The sequence below is a fragment of the Mobula birostris genome, chromosome 24 (assembly GCF_030028105.1).
Source record: "Mobula birostris isolate sMobBir1 chromosome 24, sMobBir1.hap1, whole genome shotgun sequence".
Classification (NCBI taxonomy): Eukaryota; Metazoa; Chordata; class Chondrichthyes; order Myliobatiformes; family Myliobatidae; genus Mobula; species Mobula birostris.
In genome coordinates this window covers 6,256,154-6,262,153 of record NC_092393.1, presented here as the reverse complement: position 1 = coordinate 6,262,153, position 6,000 = coordinate 6,256,154, and positions in this window count along the sequence as shown.

Here is a 6,000-nt window from a genome sequence, read left to right as displayed (position 1 = left end):
AATCAAGGCAGTACAGCTGTGGTGTTGTGTGTACGGACTGAATCAAGGCAGGACAGCTGTGGTGTGGTGTGTACAGGCTGAATCAAGGCAAGACAGCTGTGGTGTGTGTACAGGCTGAATCAAGGCAGGACAGCTGTGGTGTTGTGTGTACTGGCTGAATCAAGGCAGGACAGCTGTGGTGTGGTGTGTACAGGCTGAATCAACGCAGGACAGCTGTGGTGTGGTGTGCACGTGCTGAATCAAGGCAGGACAGCTGTGGTGTGGTGTGTACGGACTGAATCAAGGCAGGACAGCTGTGGTGTGGTGTGTACAGGCTGAATCAAAGCAAGACAGCTGTGGTGTGTGTACAGGCTGAATCAAGGCAAGACAGCTGTGGTGTGTACAGGCTGAATCAAGGCAGGACAGCTGTGGTGTGGTGTGTACAGGCTGAATCAAGGCAGGACAGCTGTGGTGTGGTGTGTGTGGGCTGAATCAAGGAAGGACATCTGTGGTGTGGTGTGTACAGGCTGAATCAAGGCAGGACAGCTGTGGTGTGGTGTGTACAGGCTGAATCAAGGCAAGACAGCTGTGGTGTGGTGTGTACAGGCTGAATCAAGGCAGGGCAGCTGTGGTGTTGTGTGTACGGGCTGAATCAAGGCAGGACAGCTGTGGTGTGGTGTGTACGGACTGAATCAAGGCAGGACAGCTGTGGTGTGGTGTGTACAGGCTGAATCAAGGCAGCACTGGTGCGGTGCGTACAGGCTGACTCAAGGCAGGACAGCTGTGGTGTGGTGTGTACAGGCTGAATCAAGGCAGGACAGCTGTGGTGTATGTATGGGCTGAATCAAGGCAGGACAGCTGTGGTGTGGTGTGTACAGGCTGAATCAAGGCAGGACAGCTGTGGTGTGGTGTGTACGGGCTGAATCAAGGCAAGACAGCTGTGGTGTGTGTATGGGCTCAATCAAGGCAGGACAGCTGTGGTGTGTGTACAGGCTGAATCAAGGCAGGACAGCTGTGGTGTGGTGCGTACTGGCTGAATCAAGGCGGGACAGCTGTGGTGTAGTGTGTACAGGCTGAATGAAGGCAGGACAGCTGTTGTGTGGTGTGTGTGGGCTGAATCAAGGCAGCACAACTGTGGTGTGTACAGGCTGAATCAAGGCAGGACAGCTGTGGTGTGGTGTGTACAGGCTGAATCAAGGCAGGACTGGTGCGGTGCATACAGGCTGAAACAAGGCAGGACAGCTGTGGTGTGGTGTGTACTGGCTGAATCAAGGCAGGACAGCTGTGGTGTGTACAGGCTGAATCAAGGCAGGACAGCTGTGGTGTGGTGTGTACGGGCTGAATGAAGGCAGGACAGCTGTGGTGTGTGTATGGGCTGAATCAAGGCAGGACAGCTGTGGTGTGGCGTGTACAGGCTGAATCAAGGCAGGACAGCTGTGGTGTGTGTACAGGCTGAATCAAGGCAGGACAGCTGTGGTGTGGTGTGTACAGGCTGAATCAAGGCAAGACAGTTGTGGTGTGGTGTGTACAGGCTGAATCAAGGCAGGACAGCTGTGGTGTGGTGTGTACAGGCTGAATCAAGGCAGGACAGCTGTGGTGTGGTGTGTACAGGCTGAATCAAGGCAGGGCAGCTGTGGTGTGGTGTGTGTGGGCTGAATCAAGGCAGGACAGCTGTGGTGTGGTGTGTACAGGCTGAATCAAGGCAGGACAGCTGTGGTGTGTGTGGGCTGAATCAAGGCAGGACAGCTGTGGTGTGTACAGGCTGAATCAAGGCAGGGCAGCTGTGGTGTGGTGTGTACGGGCTGAATCAAGGCAAGACAGCTGTGGTGTGGTGTGTACGGGCTGAATCAAGGCAAGACAGCTGTGGTGTGGTGTGTACACGCTGAATCAAGGTAGGACAGCTGTCGTGTTGTGTGTACTGGCTGAATCAAGGCAGGACAGCTGTGGTGTGGTGTGTACAGGCTGAATCAAGGCAGGACAGCTCTGGTGTGGTGTGTACGGGCTGAATCAAGGCAGGACAGCTGTGGTGTGGTGTGTACGGACTGAATCAAGGCAGGACAGCTGTGGTGTGGTGTGTACAGGCTGAATCAAGGCAGGACAGCTGTGGTGTGGTGTGTACGGGCTGAATCAAGGCAAGACAGCTGTGGTGTGGTGTGTACAGGCTGAATCAAGGCAGGACAGCTGTGGTGTGTACAGGCTGAATCAAGGCAGGACAGCTGTGGTGTGGTGTGTACGGGCTGAATCAAGGCAAGACAGCTGTGGTGTGGTGTGTACGGGCTGAATCAAGGCAAGACAGCTGTGGTGTGGTGTGTACAGGCTGAATCAAGGTAGGACAGCTGTGGTGTTGTGTGTACTGGCTGAATCAAGGCAGGACAGCTGTGGTGTGGTGTGTACAGGCTGAATCAAGGCAGGACAGCTGTGGTGTGGTGTGTACGGGCTGAATCAAGGCAGGACAGCTGTGGTGTGGTGTGTACGGACTGAATCAAGGCAGGACAGCTGTGGTGTGGTGTGTACAGGCTGAATCAAGGCAGGACAGCTGTGGTGTGGTGTGTACGGGCTGAATCAAGGCAAGACAGCTGTGGTGTGGTGTGTACAGGCTGAATCAAGGCAGGACAGCTGTGGTGTTGTGTGTACTGGCTGAATCAAGGCAGGACAGCTGTGGTGTGGTGTGTACAGGCTGAATCAAGGCAGGACAGCTGTGGTGTGGTGTGTACGGGCTGAATCAAGGCAGGACAGCTGTGGTGTGGTGTGTACGGACTGAATCAAGGCAGGACAGCTGTGGTGTGGTGTGTACAGGCTAAATCAAGGCAAGACAGCTGTGGTGTGTGTACAGGCTGAATCAAGGCAAGACAGCTGTGGTGTGTACAGGCTGAATCAAGGCAGGACAGCTGTGGTGTGGTGTGTGTGGGCTGAATCAAGGCAGGACAGCTGTGGTGTGGTGTGTACGGACTGAATCAAGGCAGGACAGCTGTGGTGTGGTGTGTACAGGCTGAATCAAGGCAGGACAGCTGTGGTGTGGTGTGTACAGGCTGAATCAAGGCGGGACAGCTGTGGTGTGTATGGGCTGAATCAAGGCAGGACAGCTGTGGTGTGGTGTGTACTGGCTGAATCAAGGCGGGACAGCTGTGGTGTGGTGTGTACCGGCTGAATCAAGGCAGGACAGCTGTGGTGTGGTGTGTACAGGCTGAATCAAGGCAGGACAGCTCTGGTGTGGTGTGTACGGGCTGAATCAAGGCAGGACAGCTGTGGTGTGGTGTGTGTGGGCTGAATCAAGGCAGGACAGCTGTGGTGTGGTGTGTACAGGCTGAATCAAGGCAGGACAGCTGTGGTGTGGTGTGTGTGGGCTGAATCAAGGCAGGAGAGCTGTGGAGTGTACAGGCTGAATCAAGGCAGGACAGCTGTGGTACGGTGTGTACAGGCTGAATCAAGGCAGGGCAGCTGTGGTGTGGTGCGTACAGGCTGAATCAAGGCAGGACAGCTGTGGTGTGGTGTGTACAGGCTGAATCAAGGCAGGACAGCTGTGGTGTGGTGTGTACTGGCTGAATCAAGGCAGGACAGCTGTGGTGTGGTGTGTACGGGCTGAATCAAGGCAGGACAGCTGTGGTGTGTGTATGGGCTGAATCAAGGCAGGACAGCTGTGGTGTGGTGTGTGTGGGCTGAATCAAGGCAGGACAGCTGTGGTGTGTATGGGCTGAATCAAGGCAGGACAGCTGTGGTGTGTGTGTGGGCTGAATCAAGGCAGGACAGCTGTGGTGTGGTGTGTACAGGCTGAATCAAGGCAGGACAGCTGTGGTGTGGTGTGTATAGGCTGAATCAAGGCAGGACAGCTGTGGTGTGGTGTGTACGGGCTGTATCAAGGCAGGGCAGCTGTGGTGTGGTGTGTACGGGCTGAATCAAGGCAGGACAGCTGTGGTGTGGTGTGTACGGACTGAATCAAGGCAGGACAGCTGTGGTGTGGTGTGTACAGGCTGAATCAAGGCAGGACAGCTGTGGTGTGGTGTGTACAGGCTGAATCAAGGCAGGACAGCTGTGGTGTGGTGTGTACAGGCTGAATCAAGGCGGGACAGCTGTGGTGTGTATGGGCTGAATCAAGGCAGGACAGCTGTGGTGTGGTGTGTACTGGCTGAATCAAGGCGGGACAGCTGTGGTGTGGTGTGTACCGGCTGAATCAAGGCAGGACAGCTGTGGTGTGGTGTGTACAGGCTGAATCAAGGCAGGACAGCTGTGGTGTGGTGTGTGTGGGCTGAATCAAGGCAGGACAGCTGTGGTGTGGTGTGTACAGGCTGAATCAAGGCAGGACAGCTGTGGTGTGGTGTGTGTGGGCTGAATCAAGGCAGGAGAGCTGTGGAGTGTACAGGCTGAATCAAGGCAGGACAGCTGTGGTACGGTGTGTACAGGCTGAATCAAGGCAGGGCAGCTGTGGTGTGGTGCGTACAGGCTGAATCAAGGCAGGACAGCTGTGGTGTGGTGTGTACGGGCTGAATCAAGGCAGGACAGCTGTGGTGTGGTGTGTACGGACTGAATCAAGGCAGGACAGCTGTGGTGTGCTGTGTACAGGCTGAATCAAGGCAGGACAGCTGTGGTGTTGTGTGTACTGGCTGAATCAATGCAGGACAGCTGTGGTGTGGTGTGTACAGGCTGAATCAAGGCAGGACAGCTGTGGTGTGGTGTGTACGGGCTGAATCAAGGCAGTACAGCTGTGGTGTTGTGTGTACGGACTGAATCAAGGCAGGACAGCTGTGGTGTGGTGTGTACAGGCTGAATCAAGGCAAGACAGCTGTGGTGTGTGTACAGGCTGAATCAAGGCAGGACAGCTGTGGTGTTGTGTGTACTGGCTGAATCAAGGCAGGACAGCTGTGGTGTGGTGTGTACAGGCTGAATCAACGCAGGACAGCTGTGGTGTGGTGTGCACGTGCTGAATCAAGGCAGGACAGCTGTGGTGTGGTGTGTACGGACTGAATCAAGGCAGGACAGCTGTGGTGTGGTGTGTACAGGCTGAATCAAAGCAAGACAGCTGTGGTGTGTGTACAGGCTGAATCAAGGCAAGACAGCTGTGGTGTGTACAGGCTGAATCAAGGCAGGACAGCTGTGGTGTGGTGTGTACAGGCTGAATCAAGGCAGGACAGCTGTGGTGTGGTGTGTGTGGGCTGAATCAAGGAAGGACATCTGTGGTGTGGTGTGTACGGACTGAATCAAGGCAGGACAGCTGTGTTGTGGTGTGTACAGGCTGAATCAAGGCAAGACAGCTGTGGTGTGTGTACAGGCTGAATCAAGGCAGGACAGCTGTGGTGTGGTATGTACAGGCTGAATCAAGGCAGGACTGCTGTGGTGTTGTGTGTACAGGCTGAATCAAGGCAAGACAGCTGTGGTGTGTACAGGCTGAATCAAGGCAGGACAGCTGTGGTGTGGTGTGTACAGGCTGAATCAAGGCAGGACACCTGCGGTGTGTGTATGGGCTGAATCAAGGCAGGACAGCTGTGGTGTGTGTATGGGCTGAATCAAGGCAGGACAGCTGTGGTGTGGTGTGTATGGGCTGAATCAAGGCAGGACAGCTGTGGTGTGTGTACTGGCTGAATCAAGGCAGGACAGCTGTGGTGTGGTGTGTACAGGCTGAATCAAGGCAGGACAGCTGTGGTACGGTGTGTACAGGCTGAATCAAGGCAGGACAGCTGTGGTGTGTGTACAGGCTGAATCAAGGCAGGACAGCTGTGGTGTGGTGTGTACAGGCTGAATCAAGGCAGGACAGCTGTGGTGTGGTGTGTACAGGCTGAATCAAGGCAGGACAGCTGTGGTGTGGTGTGTACAGGCTGAATCAAGGCAAAACAGCTGTGGTGTGGTGTGTACAGGCTGAATCAAGGCAGGGCAGCTGTGGTGTGGTGTGTACGGGCTGAATCAAGGCAGGACAGCTGTGGTGTGGTGTGTACGGACTGAATCAAGGCAGGACAGCTGTGGTGTGGTGTGTACAGGCTGAATCAAGGCAGCACTGGTGCGGTGCGTACAGGCTGTCTCAAGGCAGGACAG